At 38.2% G+C, this 25,175-nt stretch overlaps 1 protein-coding gene across 1 annotated transcript in view; it reads left to right on the forward strand.

Moving 5' to 3' along the window:
• Positions 1 to 25,175, forward strand: part of LOC112566268 (protocadherin Fat 4-like) — a 165,739-nt gene that overhangs the window by 71,495 nt on the left and 69,069 nt on the right. The gene's annotated exons all lie outside the window — the stretch shown is intronic.

Below are 25,175 nucleotides of genomic sequence, written 5' to 3' on the forward strand. Positions count from 1 at the left end.
GTAATTCTGTCGGCTTTGAAAAGCCTTATGTGTTAATTGACAGATTCTTTATGCCACCAAACTTTAGTTTTTAGTGTACTTTCACTTTATATGGTTAAAAATTGAGGAATTATTTAAGCATTGTGCTCACGTATTCTTCGTTTCCTTTGTTCTTATAGTGAACCAAACTCTCTAGTAGCACTTATTTTTTACACCTGTACTATTACAACGATTTGCAGTTACTAGACTGAGAGGCCCACAAAGTTTTGCAATTGTTTACATTATAAGACTTACAAGGCAGTCTTTGTTAAGATGGTACATGGTAGTCAGCAATGTCCGACCATAACAGCAATGTTTCAGGTTTCTAGAAGCGCTCCTGTCTCCTGCAGTTAATAGAAGTGCTCTTACAGTAAACTTTATGTCGTTTCTGCGTAAGATGAGTTGTTTAAATACCTTTCAGTGGTAATCTTCCTCCTACATTTTTCTTTTTCTCTCCTTCATCTCTCACGTGTGCTATCTATATATGTGTATGTTTGCACACATGTGTGTGTTGTGCGAGTCTGAGTGTGTGTGTGTGTGTTTACGAGAGGGCATATGTCTCTGGGGGTTGTGTGTGTGTGTGTTTGTTTGGGTCTGTGTATGTAAGAGAGATTAACTGTGCTGTATACCTTAACCCAGGAGTGAGCGAAGTATGGCCCGTCTGCCAAAATGTAAAGTCCCCTTTTTTATTTATTTATTTATTTTTGTTGTTGTTTTTTATTCAGCATAGGTTACTTTGATTGAAATTTCATTTATCAAGTACAAGAGCGTTAGAAATCGGCAGTCCATAACATTCTAACAAAAAGTACAAAGATAACAAATACAACGATGACATGTCGGATGTAGTCGTTAGAGAATATTAAAGTTTTAATGTGACCAAATTCAAACAGCCTCACTTTACACAATAAATTCAGTAAGTAATTATGTACTCATTTGTTGTCCATTCCATTTTCACTTGGCCTGGGTTTTTGGTCTACTGGCTCGCATAGCTTAGAATTTTGAGACCGGCCCGCAAAAAGAAAGCTTTTTCCACCCCTGCCTTAACGGATTAAAGTCTTATGATTGTAAATTAAAAAGTTGTTGTTTCCCTGCTTGCGTTTGCACTGCAATGTAATGCAGTTAGATTGTCTTACGTAGACACGAGTAGCACCAGAAGTAACAGCAGTCAGTAGTAGTGCTTTGCTGTTGTTAGTGGTGGTATTTCTGCTACTACCTTACAAATCTCAAGAGATATTATAAACGGTTTTTCTGCAGATGCCACCACATTTTATTTTTACTTACTTACTTCTTACTTACCCATTTTATTTTTGGCACTTTATTTAAAAATAAACTAGAAATGGTGATAGAGCACACTACTTAGAAATAGTAAGTTTTACTATTACAGGCATCGACAGCGGCAAAAATTGCTCCAGACTTTTTTCTCATCTCATTTAGTGAACATTTCCTAAAATCCGCAATTTCTTCTATACTTTTTTGGTGATGTTGAGTCTAATGGTGTAATAATGGCTATATCTCAATAGGCTCATTTGCAGTTTTCGCACGTTTCATATTGACACTGATTACAAAACAGTTAATACTGTGTTAATAATTAATTAAATGAAGATTAGAAAATGTACTGTTTACTATTCTTTACTTACGGAAAGTGCTTTACGACATCATGTTTTGCTTTTTTCTGTTTAGGGGGGAAACACAGATGAGGCATTTCGATTGTCTAACGGTGTCATTTCAGTAAACAGATTAATTTCTTATCAAAAAGGAGAAGTCGAGTTCGAACTTACTGTACTGGTCACGACGGTAAGAAATGTGCATTAATCACACCTCTACAAGCGATATTGGATAAACTGCAAACCAGTAGAAGAGAGGTGGTTAAAATGTGGAGTACATTAGACTGGTCTCCTTTCTTTCCAGCTTCCTGTGTTCACATTTTTGGACATTGATAAATAGTTTTTTATTTGCAAGAATCCTTTTCATCAAGTTTCGTCATTTATTCAAATGTAGTTTTCAGATGTTTTAATGGAAACAGTTTAAATGAAACGTGTAGAAATAAAAAAAAAATGAATAGATTCATTTTTCAATGAAGAAAGTAGACTTTAAATATGCTTGATGTGGTTGCTTTCGCTGCACATCATAAGGTCTGGAATAGTTTAAAATCCATAGAAAGTATAACTGGTACAAAATTTGTTTATTTTTATTCAATTTCCTTTCTTCACTCAGGTCTTCACATTAATCGTTTATTTGTTTGACAGAATCATGGCTTTAACTTTGACTCTGGGCGAACTGGTTCTACCAAAGTCGTTATCAACATCACTGATATTGACGATAATGACCCGGTATTTGACAACCCAGTCTACACGATACATGTGCAAGAAGAGGTAATAGTTAAAATTTGTCTTTATTCAGTTCAGAATTGTAAAACAACTTTCCAGTTCAGACTGTATGACAACAACACCCGAGAGATCAAATAGCCGTCGATTTTGTATTAATAATATTGGCAGTGAACATAATTTTAAATGATGCCTGACATCATTTAAAACTCAAAATTCCACCATAGTAGACAATAATAACTAGCCCACCACCGCAACTTTTAACTGACTTCATTTATGCAGTACAACTCGAATCGCTTAAATTACTCCCTTTTCACCTAGCTATGAAACCACTGGGCTATTTTAAAATATTACCAAATGCTTATGTAAGATTTAAAACATTTGTAAAATATGTTAGTTTCCTTAGGGTTGCATCCATATGTACTGCTGATGATTAGTTTTAGACAGTGAAAAGGACAAAATCTTCTGACCCAGACTATACAGTGTTATTAAGGGGTGAGAAGCAACTCGAGTCCGAGGAAACAACTCTTTTCTTCTTTGTAACCACTTGCTTGATTTTTCTTCTTTCAGAACTCCACTGTGCTCAATGTGCCACAACTGACCTCTCCCCCTGTGTTTGCCTTTGACCAAGACACTGGGATCAACGACATTGTCACATACTCCACCAACAGTTAGTTCTTGAAACTTTCATCAATTGGGTTCTTTCATATCTTATGGTCTGTGCGTGCTTTGTGAGTTATTTTTCTGTGTGTCTGTGCCTGAGTATTTCTTGAGTATTAATCCTTTGTGTGAATGTGTAAATGTGTAAACGATGCTAAATGTGGAAGGCTTAAGGTAAATCTCGAATAACACAGTAACAAAGCGTTTTCGAAAAAAAGCATAGTTTGGTATTACATTCATAACAATTACATAAGAACTCATTAGCTAACAGATTTGCCAAGAAAATGTAATTGACATTAAATAAAATTGTTGGTAAATAACAATTGCCACAATGTTGATATGAAACTATATATATATATTATAAAATATAGAAGATGACGTCTTTAACACAAAATCATGGAATACATTGTAATCTTTAATGTACACAGTATAGGAAACTCACATCATTTTCTCAATGCCGTAATACTCGAACCATTTTACCTTCTATCTTATAGCCTCACTACTAGCAAAAAGTCTATTTAGACTTTCTAGTATCAGCGATTTCGATTTTTTAAAATAAGAAAGTTCCTAAAACTAACACAATGTTAATGAAGTTTTGTCCTACGATCCATAATATACTGAACATCATAACGACGTGTTATTCACGTCTGTCTTCTACTGCCGTTGAAATTGGCGCGAATCACTGGAGTTTCTAGAGAAAATAAACAAAGCATTTACGTTGTGAATAAAGGTGAAGAACTACATAGCCAAGTAGTTTTAAGGAGTTCTAACTGTTGATGATTTACCTAATTAGAGAGCACTAATCACTAGCCAAATCACCTTACCCAAACCGTACGTGTTGTAGAAACAGACTGACATCGAAATAAAGTTTTCTTTTCATAAAAGAGTGTTTCTACCATCTTTCATTGTTGACTTTTTTGAAAACTTGTTGTGGGTAAGAAGAATATTCAAATAAACGTGACGAACGTACTTGAAAAAAATAATATATTAGTTACCTGTTGCCTAAAGTGTTAAGTACATGATAGTTTCCAGTGGTCATCATTCTGAACCATCATGAGTGAATCAGACAAATTCTTTGCATCCAACTGTTCCTTGCAAATATCTGATTGAATAAACAAATAACAGAGATTACCAACCAACTGCTAAGTGCATTCAATGTAATTTGTGTGTTAAATTTCATTATTTTAGGCATCAGTGATACCGTAGGCATAGGCAATGACACTGGACTTGTTTGGGTTACGCGAGTACTGGACAGAGAGGCAGAACCCTTCGTTAATCTGACGATCAAGGTATGTTCATCAAGCTAGTGCCTCTTTACAGCTTTTATGAATGTCGTGTTTTCTGTTAATTTTAAATCCACGTGTTTCATTCGATATTCTGATATTGTGCTCTAGTGTGCATTTCAGCTTTGGTTTTAATGGCATACTTTGAAAAGTACAAACCTAATGGTTTACCTTACGGCTTATTTAATCTTTCCATAATGAAAGTGCAGGTTGCAATTTCTTCACTTACTTTTACCTTAAGACTACGTCTACTTTGTGTATTATAGTTAATTAGGACAAAATACATACTTCACATTCCTACTATACTTTCTGTGATTTCACCAGTTAAGGAAATATGAAACTGTCATTCGATGCTGCAGTGCATAATGATGATTTTTTTTACGGGCTATTACAGTCATTTACTAGAAAATTTGCTGACGAACTTTGTTTACATCCGTGAAGATCTCAACACAAGCCATTGTTTTACACATATTTCACACCTTACATTATCTTCTGTGCCTGCGCGTGAAAAACTCAATTATCACATGGTTGCATATACTATTTGATTACCCTCAGGCCAACCAGGTGCACAACTCGTGGAGGTCAGCGGTTGCCACTCTCATGGTGGTGGTAGACGACATCAACGACAACCGCCCAATGTTTGAGCCAGACAATCCAAATCTTGTCAGAATTCCAGAACATTGTGCTGCAGGACTGTCAGTTGTTAGGGTCCTTGCTCTTGATGCTGATACGGTGGGAAGATTTTATTTCTTCAAAAGGGGTTTTCGTCCGTTAATCCACTCGCTGCATCAACATTTAAGTCAGCAGTAGTATTGGTAGTTATCCAGAATCACTATCTAAATAAAAGTATATAGAAGTATCTGTCAAAAGTTTCTTGTTTAGTCTATATTGCAGTGACCTAGACAGTAAACATCAGGTTCTTGATTCTGTTTTACAGCAATCTCTATTTCTTCATTATTTAGTTGACATTAATATTATAAACGTTAGAATATGTTAGCACAAAGTATTTTTTTTACTTTCAGGGAGAAAATGCTCTGTTTAATTACACATTAGACCCTCTACAAAGCTCCTTCACCATCCAAACAGACAATGTGGAGAAACCGCGGTATGGAGTCGTGACTGTAACAAATTCTTCTGCTCTGGACAGAGAAACGATTTCTTCTCTAAATATTACGGTTAGTGATGTCGGCTTTGGCAATTTGTCACTAACACTGCATGCCTACTGCCATAACTTTATTTCAGTCGCACTATGGCATAATTAATTTACATACCGAACATATCAACAAATGTCAAGATGAGAAACACATTGATGATATTGTTTTAGCTGGGCACGGTCGAGTACACACCTACACAAGGAGGAGACTGCAGCGCTGGGATGTGTAGCATCACCATCACCATAGAGCTGACCGACATCAACGACAACAGTCCTGTCTTTGAAAAGCCCAGCTATAGTGTGACAGTGACTGACATCACCATTGGTTCATTTGTAGAGATGGTGAGTTGGTCTCTGCTTTTATTTATGCCATTACTCTTGTTGACGTATTTTGAAGTATTTTGTACACATAGTCTTGTTGTTCTATACATTATGTGTTTTTGATAATCATTCAACTATTTTGGCTGGTTTTTTCATTTGGAAAAGTGAAGACTTTTTCTAACAAGGTTATCCTCACTCTGGTGATATTGTTTTTGATTTAGTAAATGTCTTTACTTATAATTCATATTAACATTCATATTTCAGAAAAAACGATAAAGGCTATTCACTACAAAACAATGTGTCCTCTAGAAATGGAATTTTTTGGTTTTCTCCAGTTTAAAAGACCATAACAAGAAATAATTTTATTTTTGAAATATAATATTCTCATTGCTAGCTAACGACTAGTGTGTATGACAGCAAAAGTTTAACATTTGTTCAGCACAATGTTACGAATCTGAATGAGTAGTTAATGAATGTCAACCTTACATACAATTCTGTCTCATCTATGATTCAGGTCAATGCTACTGATGCTGACGAAGGTGAAAATGCAGACCTCGTGTACAAATGCGTGTCTTACAGTTTACTCTGGGCTGATGCCTGCGGTGTAGTGTCAATCAACAACAAAACGGGGGAGCTCAGGTTGAGTCACCATCTGAACAGTTTACAAATGTATTTTGCTTTGATTGAAGCGTGTGACAGTCCATCTGATCTTTCACAAAGGTGAGCAGAAATTTTGTCAGTTCTTGTCTCTGTATTAATAATGCGTATACTAGGTGATTAATGGTGGCTGCTAGTGTACAGATGCCAGCCGTCTGAACAAAAAGAAAACATCTGAGACATGCTACAGCGTGCATGGATCATTGTAACAATGGTATAAAAACAGAGAAATCTGTTAACACAATGAGGGTTAGGATCTTTCCTATCTAGAACTGACTTTTAAAAAAGGACAGTTTATTTCAATTGCTAGCTTACAACACTAAGAGATGTTATGCTGTGTGGAATTCTTTCGTTACAGGCGGTGCACCACAGTTCCCGTTACAGTTGCTCTCGACTTAGAGGTCAACGTGACGTCATACAACTTCACGGTTCACGAGAATTTGCCGGCGGGGACGTACGTTGGAGACATCTTGGTTCGTGTCAACAATGTGTCAATATTTTTACTTTATTTTCAATCTTTTATAGCAGTCTGTATTTGTTCAAGCCTGAAACAATTTATAGATCATTAAAATTGGAAATTAGTGTATAATAAAGAGACTTTCCAAAACTTAATTGATGGTGGCAATAGTTTACTTTTCTGACTTATCTTTAGTTGCTCGCGCTTCTAAAGAGAAGACGTTTTCTGCCCTCTCTGTGTTGTCTCAGTTTTCCTGCTCATTGGATAAAATATCAATAACATGTTTCTCCTATTTTCAATGTCACTTTTCTCTACTGATAATAATTAGATGATTCTCGCAGAGTCTACTAACTGTATTATTTCTAAGTGTGAACATACTTCCTTTTATGTAGAAATTTTCTTTTAATATCCTAAGGTTTATCTCCAAGGTCTGTAAATTTGTTTTCATATCAGATATACAGCAGGCTCTTTATGCTTCAACACGACAAATTTGAGCTTGAGGAAAGGTATAATTTTTATATTTACTTTAATTTACTGTAAATTTGGTAGAATAAGGACGGTAGTGGCAATTGTCCAGTGTGAAATAAGCAAGAAGGTATTTTAAAGTTGCTTTTGGCATAAAATTGAGCTGACGGATAAAATCAGACGAAATGGTCTGATATTTGTCTACTATTCGAGCGTTCTTAAATACCGATCAGTTTTAAAATAGTTTTAATATTTCTTTAGAAAACGTTTTGTTTAGAACTCTTCGCACGACAAAGACTCTGGATCGAGAAACAGATGACCAGTTCATGCTTATCATCAACACCAACAACCAGGTATCAAATCTCTCTCTGTCCTTTCTGGAGCTAAACACATAACATGATAAAAAAAAAATCAAATCAATCAATCAATCAATCAATCAATCAATCAATCAATCAATCGATCCCTCTGTTTCTTTCTCTCTCTCTTTAGAACAACACAAACATCTCCGTGCTAGTCACTGTCCTCGACGTCAACGACAACAGTCCTGTCTTCATCAACTCCAGCTACGTGCTGATCGTGATGGACAACAGTGTGAACGCGTTCTTAGAGACGGTGAGTTTTTCTCACTGCTCTTACCGTGCAAGATGTTTTTCGTACAATGTCTTTAAAAGAAACATGCCTTTGCTGCATGACATCTTCAGTTATTCCTTTATTTACAGGTGTGTAGTTTTCGATTTGTCAATTAGGAATACTACTACTTCTAGTGCATACAAATTCTCGTGAATGTAAAACAGCCATTCGAGCAATCTCTTATTAAATGCAGTTTCATTTTTTATGTTTTGGTGGATGTTTTAAATTTCATGAAAGAATTAAGACTAAAAAATCATTGTAATACTTACCTATATATTGCGAAATTATTGTGCCGATAATTAAGCTGTACTATCGTAGCATTTATATGTGTTGTAGGTCAATGCTAGTGATGCGGATGAAGGTGAGAATGCCGAAATCCACTACAAATGCGTGTCCTACCTCGCACCTGACAGTGATGGATGTGGTGTTGTTACTGTCAGCAACACAACTGGTGACGTCAGGTTACAACGGTCTCTGATCATTTCACAGATGTATTTTGCGTTGGTGGAGGCGTGTGACAGTCCTGCTAATATTTCACAAAGGTGAGTGGAAAGGTCTTATGTCAGTTTGTCATGGTTAGTTACTAGATATCTCTGTAATAATTTTCAGTTGTAAGCAAGATGTCTGTAGGCTGTGTGGTAAAGGTACGGCGAACTGTTCAAAGTTGAAATTCATAATTGCTTTTATTATTCTCAGAATATATTAAAGTAATTTTAGTCAACCTCTCGTTTATATTCTTAAACAATATTATTTTATTATTTAGAGACTTACTGTATTGTTTTATTTTTTAAGTCGCTGCACCACAGTTCCTGTTGTAATCAGTCTTCATCCCGACCTTGAACTCAACGTGACCTCATACAACTTCTCTGTTTACGAGAATTTGCCGGCGGGGACACACGTTGGCGACATCTTGGTTCGTGTGAACAGTATACAAATACAAAGTAGTGTTCATAAATAAAATACGTTCATTCTGCAAACCTTTTATCATAATTTTACTTCTTTTTCACTGTTAAAAATAAAAGTAAGCGTGTGTTCATGTTATTCATTCAGTTGATTTATTTTTTTCTGGTAAGTACAGTTTATATAACTTTATTCTTGAATCTCAATAAGAGACCAGTGCAGGATAACAAAGAGAGAAAAGAATGTCCACAAAAACATAACCTCATTACCTAGGAATTTGTTAATGCAAAGTAATTATTATAATATCTGCCTATTAGTCTGCCTAATACAGACTTATGGTACACTAGCACACAACTGATCTTGGTTACATCATCCAAACAAATGTTAAAAACAATTAAACCTTATCAACCTTTCCACCAGTTCAATGAAATCACATTTAGGAGAATCCGCCAAGTACATACCGCATGGGGGAAAAAAACCAAAAACAAAGAATTTATTCAGTTGATATTTTTGCACTGATATTTATTTATTTTCCCAGTACCTTCCCAACTGTGACATTGTCGCTTAATTCATTCACTCAAAAAGATGTAAATTTTTGATGTGACATTTGTTCGTTTCATGAATAAGACTTTAAATTCAGTGATTAACTGTCAGCATGGTCTTGTTTCGTTCAGAGTTACAATGATTCCTACACGTTTCAAGATGACAACTTTGAACTCAATCAAAGGTATTGAAACTATAATTATTTCATTTCTTCATGAAATATAAATGTCGTGAATTCAGTGGCCAAACGTCTTTCTCGTGCAGAAAACAAAAGCATGCGCATTTTGCCAGTGTGTGAAAAATGAAGAGTGTCTACCTCACACTGTCTGCACGCATTTTTGCCAGAGTCAAGGAGTTAGATAATCGGTATTATATTAACTTTGATTTATTATGTTTAATTTTAAGGTGCCTACTTTGACCAATGCTTTATAAATACGCTTTGTTTAGAACTCTCCGAACAACGATACCACTAGACCGAGAGGACCGAGACAAATACACTCTTGTAATCAACACCAACAACAAGGTAGGAAAACCTCTAAAAACACTCTTTTTCTCGACTAATGTTTTATAACAGGTATAAAACTCAATTGCAATTGAATAAATAAATCCCCCCCCCCAAAAAAAAAAGTATCAATATGTTTTCTCTTTTTGCAGAACAACACAAACATCTCAGTGTTGGTCACTGTTCTAGACGTCAACGACAACAGCCCCGTCTTCAACAACACCAACTACAGACTGACCGTAGTGAACAACAGCAGGGATGCTTTCGTGGAGACAGTAAATACTTGTCTAATATTAATGTTATTTATGTTTTTTCTGTTATGGATGATTTTTTCTTGTAAATGTGAGTAAATAATAGATCCTATATTCCCAAAAGAAATGTAGTCACACTGCTGTATATCTATTACCATTCCAAACCTTACGATTTTCCAGATTCCTATGATCTCTAAATGTGATGCAAATTCTGAACACTGCTCCTCAGTGTATCCTCTCAACAAGTTTCTTGAAAAACACCATACGAGACCGTTTAGTCTTCTTTAGATGAATATAGTCTATACTTTGCTGCTTTGATGTCTCGTTAAACTCCCATTTCCACCAGTTACAAAACCTCCACCTAGTTCTTATTAATGAACTGTGATAATTAACAGCCATAAGCTTAGTCTCATCTATATTTCAGATAAATGCAAGCGATGCTGACGAAGGTGAGAATGCAGTGCTCAGGTACAGGTGTGTGTCCTCTGTAACAAGCAATGATGCCTGCGGTGTCATTACAGTCAATGACACAACTGGGGAAACAAGGCTTCTACAGGCTCTGAACAGTTCACAAACGTATTACGCGCTGGTTGAAGCGTGTGACAGTCTCACTAACAACTCACAGAGGTGAGCGGAAGTGCGTCACCTTTGTATTTCGTTCCTAGTTGCTGTTGCTTGAGTTTTTACCATTCTATGAAAATATCAACATCACTGTATTCACAAGTCGGTGACACAGAGATTACCACCACCACCACCACCACCACAAACAACAACAACAACACCTACACCACCACCACCACCACCAACAACAACAACAACACCAACAACAACAACAACAACAACAACAACACTACTCATAAATGCGGTCTCGGTGGATTTTCATCTCAGGACGAAATAACGGTACACGGACTTTTCGCCGACGGACGTTTCGCCGCCGGACGTTTCGGAGCCGGACGTTTTGCCGATCGGACGTTTCGCCACCGGACGTTTCGGAGTCGGACGTTTTGCCGACCGGCGTTTCACCGCCGGACGTTTCGGCGCGGGACACTTCATTTCGGCATTTCACGCGGGACCTTTAGCCGAAGTCAAGTGTGTGACGCCCCTTAGCTCACACATTTCTCTCGCCATTGTATCAATGTTTCAGTGAACTCTCTCTCACTATCCCTCCTCATGTGAACGTTAGCTCACACATTTCTCTCGCCATTGTATCAATGTTTTTTCTCAAAGCTGTTGCGCATAATCTGTGACAATCAAAGTGAACTGTCTGTTAAGTCTGTGTGTAAAATTTGTTTGAAATAAAGAATTATTGTGTAATCTAGTAGTTACTTTCATTCTTTGAGAAGTAAGTAAGCTCTCTCTCTCTCTGACATAATGCGGCGAAACGTCCAGTCGACAAAACGTCCGGCTCCGAAACGTCCGGCGGTGAAACGTCCGTCGGCAAAACGTCCGCACACGGAAATAACACAATACACAAAGAGAAGATATGAAGCTTGCGTGTTCATATATATATTCACTGTATATGCGAAAGCGTATTGTATTACATTATTGTTATAGGCGCTGTACAACAGTTCCTGTTGGAATCCATCTTCCTTCCTCCTTCAACGCCACGTCATACAACTTCACGGTTCACGAGAACTTGCCCCCAGGGACCTACGTTGGCGACATCTTGGTTTGTGTCAACAGCGTGCTGCGACTTTTAGTCTGAAGACGATGATCTATATGTTTGCTTACATTCCGAATAATTACTTTTGACGAGGAGTTTCAAATCTGACATTAATTTGACTCCAAAAATTGACAAAATGCACTTAGGGTATGACTTCCTACGAGAAAGTAGATGTTTTCTGGAAGTGTTTGTACCTCTTCAATTCTGTTATTTGCATCATCAAAAATTTTGGTTTCAATGTATCAATAACTAGTCGCTATCTTACTGTGATTTTTCCTGCGCTTGTTCAATGTGCCTATGTTAATCAGAATGTTGTTCGGTAATTGTGTTTACTTTAAACTAAAACGGAGACTTGCCATTAACGTTGCTGATTCTTTTGATTCTGTTGCAAAAGCCAATAATAAATAACAAGATGTGTTTTTTTCAAAAAAAAACTTTCACTTTAGTGGTTGTTACCTACATCAGGTTCTTTTGTTTCAGAATCGTGACGATCACTTTGTGCTTCAACATGACAAGTTTGAACTTAATGAAGGGTATTATTTCGATGTATATTTACTCTGATTATAAATTTAGTTCATAGTAGTAGTAATGGCAATATTACAATGCATGGAGAGGAAATGATCATGGACATTTTCAGCTATTACCGTGCTAGTAATCAAGGACATAACCAAGACAGTGTGCCCTAGTTTGAGGTGCTCGTCGGAAAATCTCTTTTTTCTTAATTTGCTTACTTTCTATGTCTGTTGAGACATTAATGGACACTGCCAGGCAATCGCACAAGAAGGTAGTATTACAGTTTGATAAATGTTAAAATACACATACACTTAAATTACTTCTTAAAAACATATAGTGATATAATATTGGATGCCTAATAGATGGTTTATCATTACTTTATGTGTTTGTAAGAACTCTTCGCACAAAGAAGCCGCTGGACAGAGAGAAAGAGGATCGTCACATTCTTGTCATCAACACCAACAACCAGGTACCAGTCATAACTCTTCTGCATTTTCTTATAGTTTTGTAGAAAATGGAACGGCATGATACATAAATAATTACTCTATCCTAATTTAGATATTTTACTGCAATTATTTGAGAAATAAATGTGCACTGTAATCAAGTGTAAAATGCAAGTAAATCTCTCGTTGCAGAACAACACGAATATCTCCGTCCTCGTTATTGTCCTGGACGTCAATGACAACAACCCCGTCTTCAGCCCGAACAACGGATCTGTGACGTTGAGCGGGAAAGAGACGACTGGTCACGTGATCACAGTTGTCAACGTGGGTTACGTCCAGCAGATTTGTTTATTGTTATGTGTATGAATGCAAGAGTATATGTATTCCCTAGAAATATGTAGTCATCTTACACTGTGTGACTAATGTGTTCTGTGACAACTTTTCTCAAGATTGACAACACAAAATGTCGTCCTGTATCATCTAGTCACCGCATCACTCCTTCTCCTGAATGGCAGGAGAAACTGTTCGCGCTCCATAAAATGATCTGATTATCTGTCGCAGGCCTCGGACGACGATGAAGGAGTCAATGCTGAATTGACCTACAGCTTACAGCCGGACTCGTAAGTAACCCTGGAGGTAATGTGAGGTGTGACATGAAAATCACAATGACTCGATGATGTGCAGACGATGAGGTTGATATTGAAGTACTGGGGTTTACACCTGCATGGCATGATGTTCATAAAACACACATATCTGTCACAGACTGCTGGGCATGCACAAGTTCATGTCATGTCAATGTCTTTAAACAACGATAATTAGACAAAAATATTGATCATTGCTTTTATTATTCCCTGAAGAGCTATCACAACTTCAAAACTTTTTTTTAAATTAATGGTCTTTATTTCTTCCCTCCACGCTATCGATAACAGTATGTACAGGGGAAACAACTCTAAATGCAAAATTTATTTAATGCTTTTTTTTTCCTCTGTTCTTCATTTTGTTGTGATAAGCTTTATGTCTGGATAGCTTTCATTAATAAACAACACAACTTCTAATATTTTGCTTAATATTTGGTAAACAAGCATTTAGAGAGATTAAAAGAGACTGTCGTGCTCATTTTCTGTGCGATAACTGTAGCCAGTCAACCAGAGATGACACTTTCAGGATTTTGGTCTTGTCCTATGGTTCAGCTTAATTGTTAAAGGTGAGAGAAGCTGAGTCTCGCTCATCTCTGTACCAGGAACAGTAAATCCTCTTTTTCAAGCAGCTCACTCCAAAGACACCTTTCAGAATGTTGCAGTACTTCTACATCAATGATTCAGGGGCGGTAATTCTACAAACATTGTCAACCTTGGAGACGATTGACCTGCTGGTCAAGGCTTCGGATGGTGGTTCGCCATCGTTGTCCGGCTTCTACACACTCAGGGTAAGTGAGCTGTTCTATACAGCTCCTGTACAGCAAATGTTTTGTAATCCTTTGTTGTTTACTGCCTTGACAGCCTCGTCAGCCTGATTACTTAATTCCTACCCTGCTCACAATCGAAGTCGACACTTTGTTAAAGACATAAAGACTGACAATCTTGAAGTAACACAATGGATTCTCTCTTCACTTACAATCTGCCTCAAATAAGGATTTTGTAGTCATGTTTTCCCTATTAAATAAAACATCCCGTTGCTTAATTAAGAGTTTATTAAATACTCTGACTGGTTATGGACAATGTTTGTCATGACATGGTGACGACGACGACGACGACGACGAGGACGACAACGACGACGACGATAATGATGATTTGAAACACGTTTTTAATAAGTTTTATGTCCTTTTCAGATAACAATCCCAGCAGTCCACGGAAGCGTTGTCATCTTTGCACCAGTGACTAGCGACATAGTAGCAGGGAAAAAAAAGAGCGTTGAGGGGTATGGGCGTGAGAAATAAGTATATAAAATTATATAAAATAATTATATTATTTACTCCTTTCACAAATTATTTGATTTGAAACTTGATTTCATTTTCTAAGCAACATTTGATTTACTTTGCTGTCATACAATCTTCTATTTTGTGCATCCGTATTTTTTCAGAGAGCTCATGCTAATCCTAGGCGTCAATGTTACCATTGAAACCATTCGACAACATTCAGCTGACAGGTAAAACATTCTTAGTCATTTGTACAATACCTGCAATACAAGCACACTACAAAAGCGTTAAAAAGAAATTACTGCTATGTGACATTTCAATAAAAGATACCAATTGCTCTATCGCAACAAAGATGATGATTATTATTATTATTATTATTTATTTATTATAAGAAAGACTAAGTTTGTTTCTCCTTATTTAGATACTTTGTATGAATTAAAGTTTGAGAACTTTTTTGTATCGTCCAGAATTTTTTTTAATTATTTTTATTCCTTCTTTTTAGCAACTATTATATTTTGATTTTATTGGTTGGTTACATACTAAGTGGGAACGTTAATCACAGCATAACTAGTATTGGGACTGGCTTATCCGAGCCCACAAGCAAAACAATACATAATAAAACCCTTTGTACAAAATGTTCTCATTTTGAATGTTTTACAGCTCAGCAATATACATCACTGCACGGGGCATGAGCACAGGTCAGCCACTGAAAGTTGAAGAACTTCAAAAGTAAGTCACCGGGTGTGACGTCTGGTCAATGCTGCCAGATAATGAGCAGGACTGCTTTCACTGATTGCTTATTTTACGAATAAATGCATTTAAAAATAATAAAGAATGTAAAGTGAGAGCAATAACACAATTCTCAAATTTTCAGTGCCTATATTTTGCGGATCTTCTTTCCTCGAAGCCATGATATCCGAATCATCTTGAGCAGTCTTCTTAGTAATGATTGGCTGTGTGCCAAACGTAAAACAAATAAACCTTCATACAAACCTCATGGAAACTATTTTCATATAGATGAGAAAGTTTTAAAGATGATATTTTGTTTATTATATTATCAGCTGATTGGGTTTTTTTTTTCATTTCGTGTATATATCATATTAGTATTAATATTAGTATTAGTATTAGTATTAGTATTAGTATACTTAGCATAGACGCACGCAGGCAGGAAGTAGAAAGATGCTTTAGATTTATATCATACATCAAATACGCCTTCTAATCATCCAACCTATTTTTATACTTTAACTTTCATAAAGTGTTTATTGTAACTTTTCGTTGTTTGATTGTTGCCGTCATGGTTATGTCCCTTACCCAGGCTTGTGGACTCAAAACCTGCAGAAATCGCTGACTTGTTTCGTCAGACCGTCCCTGATGGCACCTATGAGAAGGCAACTGCTGCAGACGACTTTAACACCCCAGTTATCGTCCTCATCGTCATTGCCGCAGTTCTTCTTATTGCTCTTATCATCACTACAGTTCTCATTGCAAGGGCTTACAAGAGGTACTCTCAAGACAGTCTGTTTCGCAATTTATTAAAACTTCTATTCTTAAAGCTAATTACTGCTGCTTCTATTTGTTGAAATTGGAATACGTGGTTTGGTTTTCTTTAAAAAATATAGCTTTTTGTTTTCATATACTACTAACCTTTTTTTTGAAAATCACCTTCCACTCGTTAAAGGATAAAGGATAAATGCTGTCTATACCTGCAACACATTTGTATTTGTGCATGCGAGCTAGCGTTTGTGTGAAATTGAATGTATGTTCTTAATCTCTGACCTAAGATCAAGGAAAAGAATATATTTTCTTCCACGTATAAGCTCTTATTTTCATCCGACATTTGCAACAGAAAACGTAACAAGCGATTGTTTAAGAGGCTGTCCTCCACATCCACGGTTTTCAACTCTGCCATCGAAGACGGCAACAAACAGGAAGAGGTCAACGAGGCCATCAACCCTGATTTCGCTCAGGAGCAGGAGGAGGAAGAAGATTCCCAGAACGTCACGCTAATCAACGAAACTGAAGTGACGTCAGCTGCCGACAATGACGACGATGTCTCCGAGAACGAAACGACGGAGCGGCCGCCAGACGCAGATAGCGGGGTTCCCAGCGACCGAGAAAATGGACATGGAGATGATGACGACATTGACAACAGTTCCGATGATGGCAGTTCATCTCCGCAGAGTCCGCACAGCTCCGGTAACCTCGCGGCTGTGCTGGACGAACCCTTGCTGAACTCCGCTGACCCCGGACATGACGCCGTCGACGTGACGTCACCCGGAATGTATTCTGCCGCGCTAGAAGCTTTGCTGCTTCCGGTTGATTCCCTCGAGAGCGGTCCTCCTGCCGAGCCCCCGGTGGACTTCGATGTTCAGGATAGTTATCCGACATTCGCGGAAGAAGAGTTTCCGAAGGAGATCACGGAAGAAGAGCCACCTGTCCTCCAGTTTGAAAGTGACCTTGACCCAGTGACCCCTGACGACGAGGTTGAGGACACCGGCTCGTTGAATGGCTTCCTTGGCTTTCGGCTCCCGACTAGGTCCTTCACGCCCCCCATGGTCCGCAAGTCGCAGGAGCAGAGGGAAGAGGAGTTAGAGGCCATGCCGGAAGAGCCCATGCCAGACTACGGCAAGAGAGTTCGCTTCAACTTCCAGGTCACGGAGCACGAGATAACGGACTACGACGACAAAGACGGAGATCTCGAAAACGATGGCAATGACGCCGATGATCCAGCAGACGATGAGGAAGAATTTCCTACGCCGACACCACCACTGCCACCTCCATTAACTTCATCTACGGACGATAACGAGCTCAGCGATGACTTGAGAAGAAGCGATGAACATGATCCTAACACAAATGAAGAAGAGGAGATAACGTCTTTCTAACGCAAGATCTGGTTCTTTCTTCAAGAAAGGACAACTTTAGGAAAAGACATGCTGGTGATAAAGACTTTGCTACCTTCTGTAAGGAAACAGTTGTAGAAACTCGAACAATTATTGTGAATGAATGTTGAGTCACAAAAAAAGCTTTAATTGCTGTTTGCAATTCCAAAGTCCTCACTCTACATTGACACAGTTTGTATTCGATGAAAACGCTTCCGATATGAAGTTGATGAATCACAACAACTTTATCTAAACAAATTCTTTGCATTGCTTTTACTTAGCATAACAAATGTCTCATTAAATTTGTGAAGACTTCCATCAGTTCAATTCAAAACATCATTCGCTACCATACCAATTCCTTCAGGAGCAGGTAATGAAATACCTTCGTTATTAACATCCCCGAAAGTCACTAGTTTGGGCGAACTTGTACCTCGCTTAGCCTCATTAACCAGATTTTAAATAATTGTTCATCACGAGAACAAAACAGTAATGATATTTTTGCTCTTTTTAAATCTCCACTCCAGTTCTTTCCTTGTACAGATGTATAAAAGTGCTGATAACTGCACAAGATGCAATTTGTTTAAAATGCATATATTTTAAATTATAAAGAATGTGACCTAAAATTTCACAAATGAATATATTTTAATTATTAAAGACTATGTCAAAAATTATTAATAAATCTGATGCATCAGACACCGTCGTATGAAAACGGAAAAATATGTATACGGGTTTTTTTGTCTTCACTCTTTCCTTTTCCACATACATCATGCAAACATGTTCTTTGGTGTGCATCTTGAGGCAGTCTTGAAGTGCAAACATCCTTCGTTCTATCTTCAAGCTCAATTAAAGTCCCAATCTGATCCTTTTTCTGTATCTTGAAGCAAAAGTGCAAACATACTTTTTATGTATTGTGAAGCAGAACTGAAGTACAAACATAGTTTCTTTCAGTTGCTGACAACGTAAATAATCAGTAAATTTTGTATGCATGATGAAGGAAATATTTTACGGGCGTGGGCACTAAGCCTATATTGTAAATAAAGAATAGTTAACAGAAGGAAATATTCACAATCTTAGTCTTTTTCATATTTTTCTGTTGTTTCTATTCTCTTGCTTCAGTGTTTGCACGTGGCAGTATTGTAGATTAGCATATTAGTATATATTAGTATTGTGGCAGTATTGTAGATTAACATATATCCAAGAGCCCCTGTAAACTACTTTCTGATTTTTTTTTTTTGGTACCATATTCTAAAACTGTCTCAAAAATTGTACATTGATCGCACTTGTAAACTTCAATGCAAAATAACTAATTTAAGAAAATATTTTATTTATATAATGTAATTACAATAGTGAATGATATATGTCAAATAAAAGTTACCAAAAGCATTTTGTAAAGCGTGGGTTTCTGGAAAGTTCTGATCGCGAGTTTTCTTTAAGTTCTGTAATCTAACATCTGATATTATATGTCATCAACTGATGGGTCGTCGAGGCCGTTCTGGTCCCCTAGTAAAGAAGTAGGGGAAGGGCTGGAGGGACGCAAACTAAGAGGATAAAGAAAAATAAAAACGAAAGAAGGGGAAAAAAGACACAAGAAAAAAAAAATGAGAACAAGGTGGAATAATAGTTGTTTTATACAACACTAAACAAACATAAATAATATTGCAGGTTGAACTACATTGGGCACTTCCGTCAAATCTCACTTCACTGTCAGCAGAAGTGAATTCATACCACATGTTGTTTAAAACAGAACTGTAAAATCCAAATAAACAAATTCTCATGATACAAGGTACGAAAGACTGTAAAGATATTTATGTTTGCCATTAAACTGACATGGCAGACTATTATTATACGTTATATTTAAACATATTTTCTTAGGCTTCTGCGACATTTTCTACACCAGCAACAGTTTGTGCCGCTCAGCCACTTCTTGTAAGAGAACACCGCCATCTATATCTCTTGTATCAACACATAATACACGAGCTAAGCTTCAAAAATAGTCTCAAGGGAGATCATGCAGCTAAACTGAAAGACTCGAACAACACAGCAAAAGGTCACGCCTATGACGTCATTCCGATGTCAAGGTCGCGTGTGTAGCCTTGACCTCATTCTTCGTACATCCCTTCCACCAGGTACTCTACTCTGGAGTAGTGCCGCTTCTTCCAGCCGTCATGGCATCGTTTGACGATCAGCACAATGGCCGCCACGAAAAAGAGGCAGCCGACGACGAGCGAGGTGATGAGCACGGAGAACGATGTGAAGCGTGTGCCCTGGTCAACAACCTCTTGCCAGTTGGTCCCCTCGGCCACGTCATCTGAAGGTGACGTCTGCGCAGGCTGCGGTTGGTTGGTAGTGACGTCTGCATTTGGTCCTGGAATCAGATTCAATGTGGCAGGTGAATTGTGTGGCTCACTGCTGTCCACGTTTATGTCCTTAGAGATATCCACTGATCTTTCACAGGATATCAACATTCTACTATCCCTTGAAATAGTGGAGTGGGATCTGTGGCTAATCAAAACATATTGGTTCAGATTTGTTTTTGGTATGTGTACTTTGCAATTCTGTATATTACAATAATCGGATATTGATACCAAACCCAGACACTTCTTTTACAGATCTTGAAATATGTAAATCTCTCTTCGAACCATCATGTAAGTAACTGGATTTTTTTTTTAACCCTGACTGTGGTACGCATTCGTGGTCATCATTTTCTCTATTTGTGACGGACCAGGGTTATCACCCTTACACGTGGTTGAATGTGTATGTCTGGCTGAATGAGTGAGTGCTAATTAGGAAAAGGGATGCATGCGAGTGACTGATGTGTTCACGAACATCGTCTTTTAGTGAACACTGGGAGCGCATTGCCAAAGAAGCCAGCGAGAGTCATAGAGACAAGCGCAGGGAGAGACAGACGGTGAAAGTGGGAATGGTGTAATTCCTTGCCGAGACACGGTATGTTACAAAATAACTCTACAAACAACTTGAGGAATTTATATTTTCAACTGGTGATTCATGTCGACATAAACTTAATTGTCAGAAAGTAGCTCGTTTTCAGCCCTTTCTCGGCGTGTGGTTCAGACTGACCCACCCCGCTAACATAATACATTCACGAGAAGCCCATTGACAGGTCGTTGTTATTTGTTGAGCAAAAGAACAAGCCCGGACGCAGTATTTGCACTTAGTGTCCTTGACATTATTTATTCAAACAAATTGTAAACCAGGACGTGTCTACTACAACGAGCATTGTTATAGTTTTCTTACTTTTTGGATCATTTAATTTTTTTAAATGCTTCAACGTGTATGAGCCCACTCACCTGTGGTTGTGAGCTTTCCCGGTACTCGCCAGTTCTTCTTCGGTACTGGACGTTGAAATGCTCCACCGTCTGTCCAGTGTGGGTCTGTATGAGGCGAGGTCAGATCTTGTGATGACGCGGTGCTTGTCCTCCGGTTCACGCCTGGCTGCCACACGGCGGTCGACGTTGTCAGGTTTCTGATTGAATCACATTACCTTCTGAGACCAAAAACTGACTTCAGTCTTATTGAAAGTATCTGACGGCTGCGTCACATAGCGACTGATGGTGTCTGGCTGACAGACTTTACTGTTGTGCCAGTTACATTCTGTGTACGGTGGCGCCCTCTGTGTCTGTGGAATTATCGCCAGGTTTCGCAGCTCCAGCATTTGAGAGACTGTCGTGTTGTACACCTCACGGTCCTCAGGCTCTGTGACTTCATGTGCACCCATGGGAAGTTGTATTCTCTGCGGGTGCATGCGTACTCTTTGCACCATCGACCTCGCCTTCCCGTGCGGATTCAACATCCGCGAAGACCTCTAATCCTTCAAATTGTATAAAAACTACAAGCAGCAACTGGTTGGCACCCGATACAGACGACAGTTGGGGGTAAGTTTGTACTTCTTCGATGTTTACTTTTATACAGAACCACGTTACACAAACCTGAAGTTAAAAAGACAAAGTTCATACCATCATCAAGCGATTTTCAAAGAGACAATGTTCATCCAGCAACCTCCGCCATTGGGAGTGAGTATAGACAATGAACCTTTCGGGGTCACTTTTGTAAGGACACTGCTCGTCTACTCTCTCTTTCTATCCCCAAATCCCTTGGGAGTCAAAAAGTTATTACCAATAGCTGACTCGACTGTGGGAAATTCCATGCAGGTATATATATAGATGTTATCTTTATACAATAGTGACGTCACGAGATAGACCTCTCAACTGTGCACGCTGCGTATGCAAACACGTAGCGGGTTACTGCGTATGTGTTATAGGATGCAATTAGACTATAATCTTATAAAAGTCTATGATGGAAATCAGTCTAAAACATCACCTTCTGTGTTATTACAGCACTGAACGATCAGTTTTCATAGCGTTGCAGTGATCTCCCCTACAACTGCTGACTACCTGGGGCGCCCACAAACACTGGTCTGGCTGAGTGACTGGTAACAAGCAGACACCTGCTGTAACCCTTTTGTCCGTGCAAGCTCAGTGACCAGACGACGAAAAGAGGCAACGCAATAGGAAATCATTCTGAAAAGGAAAAAAAATGTGATCAAAATGTTTTTCCTGACTTGTGAGCACACTTCGATCGGGTCGTGGAGCACCAGGTGCATAGAGGCTATGGTCGATACTAATTATATGTGTAGCTATCGGCGTCTTTATCACGTAAGCCTCACGTGTGATTCCCTTGATTAGTTTTGGAAGAGAAATTGATCATAAGTTGCAAAGCCTAATAGACGGTGTGCTTACACATTTGGCCTTGGCCCTCCATGTACATATATACACGTGGAAGATCCATAAGTTTGAAGACCTTCTACTCAATTGTGTGACTTATTTGTACGTGTAAGTACCATGTTTAAATTGAGAAATTCCTTGCACTTCATTCTAAATAGAATGGTTATGCCTATAGACGGGAATAAAAATGTGAGGACGGGGATTTTTCCCCATGTTCCAAAAAATGACGGTCAGGTTTCTGGAGACTTCTGCATCAACATACCGAGCTTTAACGTCATTTCACCCAACCTGGCACCTTGCATTATCCGGCTCGATATCTTTCGAAAACCAACCAGTCAAGGATGAAGTCCTATCGAGCTCAAAAGTTAGGCAAAGAGCAAAGAGATGTACATCCCCTATTTTTCCTCTTCTATCCAGATAAATATGAATAAGTTTAATGTAACAGGCACACAGATTCACTTGTGCATAAGCATAATCATATTGTAATAGATTATGGAACAAAGTTTGAAAAAACATTACACATCTTTCACTCTCTCCACTATTACACAAAAGATCACACTCTCACACAGTCTCCTGGCAGCCCTACCTGCAGTTCGCCTTCTAGCCACATCATCTCCATAAAAGCACACCAGGCACACAAATTTCATACGAAATCGTCGCGCAGAGAAACAATATTCCCTTCATCTCTATCGCCATTCACGACAGTGTCCTCATCCTGCCCTCCCGACCATCACGTTCTGTTCTCTGATCGACATCGACACTCACTGCGTGCACAACCAGGTTTCCTGCCACTGGCCTCACGTGCCGCCTGTTTTCGCTGCAGCCGCCGATACACGCCTCACGCACTATCAACAAGATCTCCTCCCTCCCCTCCATCCCCCACCTGCCAATAAGAAGTCCGAGACCGCAATATGTGTTCTGCACTTTTAATACATGCATTTCCTTAGAAACTGAAAATTATCTTCATTTTTCTTCCTGCACTATTTCGTCAACTTTTCAGAAATCTAATTCATCTATAAGTCCACTATCACAGCTGGTTTAAACATTTCTTTCTGATATCTAATCGTAAATTTCTTTATGATTTACTATGTGTAATTATGAACTGAATGACTTTTTGCAACTATAATTTAAAAATATAATTAAAAATTTTATTTATACCTGAAATATGAATCTGAACATGAGATTACAGTTTGCGATTTAATAGTGGAACTCGCGCACCAACACACTGAGCGTCAACTTGAAAGATCTCAAGCGACTTAAAACAGTAGTTCTCAATTGTATATCTCAAGTATCAAATACATTTTAGCAATCAACACAACAATACTTAGCCCACAAATATTATTCAATAACTTAAAATATTTCAACCTCTGTATAAGCCATCTTAGTCGAATGTAACTCCCCCGACCCCAAACAGTAAAACTTCAATCCGCCGCAGCAATAACAGATGGAGAATACCTTTATCGTATGACGCGAACCCCTCCCTCCCCAAACCCTACCGACCAGTTAAGATTGGGTCACGTGAGAGTAAAATCACAACATTACACGTCATAAACACGTGTTGCACTGGAGAAAACTCTAACAATATTCTTCCCCTCGCTTGGCGAATAAACTTTCAGTCGAACCAACACCTCACATGGTGATTTTTGTGCTGCGAGAATTAGTCAGCTTTCAGACCCCTCTTATCGGCTGAAGAACAAATACAACCAGCTACCACTCTTGCTCCGCTGGACGGACTGTCATTGAACACTTTTCTATTACCTCAGCTCTTTCTCGATTTGCTCAAAGAAACGACATGATGTTTGATGGAAAAAAAAAAGAAACAAACAAAAACGACAGTTTTGCTAGCCTAAAAACAAGCAGGAACATATCTTCTACCTTACCCAGCGAGTGCAGCTCATTTTAAATTTCAAGCAGCGCCAGAGCTTTCTGACAGAGCATGTTTCTATAAAACGTATGCAACATAATAACCCCATTATTTTCAGCAAACCATTTATTTGTCACAATCATAAACGAACCTATATTTCATGAGCGAAGCCCAGGTGTCGAAAACATAATTACTTTTATCATCATCTATAGAGGAGATACAAGAAATAACGTGAGAGAAGGCAATAAAAGATGAAGATGATATAGGGAGATGTAAATTTTTTACTACCCAAAGATTCAAGCCAACGACAATTCCATCAGCAGCACTTAACATTTTGAACACTTACATGCTCGAAACTTTGCAAACGTTTAATAATCAGAGTTATCATCATAATCTGCATATAGATGCTGCTAGAGCAGTCTTCCACATCATTATAGCCGCGTATATAGGCTAATATGCAAATCATGCTGATAAATCTGTCAATGCAAAGAATTAACAAAAAGACTCTACGACAAGCCACGAAGCAAGAATCTTAATTGGCAAATGGCATCTGCACTGTCAGCAAACTTACTACGGTCAGCAGCTACATCAGAAACAAGGCAATTCTATATTAGCCCGTTTTTTCTCTCTTTTCTGAATGATCAGTTGAGTGACTGGCAGTCTCTCTGGCTTGAAATAGTGATGTTGTTTTCTCGGATCAATCATTTATGAGGGAGAATACTCACCACAATTTTCATTTATTAAAGTTTTTAGGAAGTGTACGTACTGTATGACTCCACACCCAACTACCCATCGATGCCAACAACAACTAAACAATACATAATCGTAAGTCAAACTAATAAACATTACATAAATCTTGCAAACTTAATTCGTTATTAAAAAGCAGATCAATTTCATAATAGACACCTAGAAAACATATTAACCTAACACACTGACTACCATTAGTCCCTGAAAAACAAATTAAAAAGCAATTGTAAACTGATTCCTCTCCC

This window comes from Pomacea canaliculata, linkage group LG6, assembly GCF_003073045.1.
Source record: "Pomacea canaliculata isolate SZHN2017 linkage group LG6, ASM307304v1, whole genome shotgun sequence".
NCBI classification, from domain to species: Eukaryota; Metazoa; Mollusca; class Gastropoda; order Architaenioglossa; family Ampullariidae; genus Pomacea; species Pomacea canaliculata.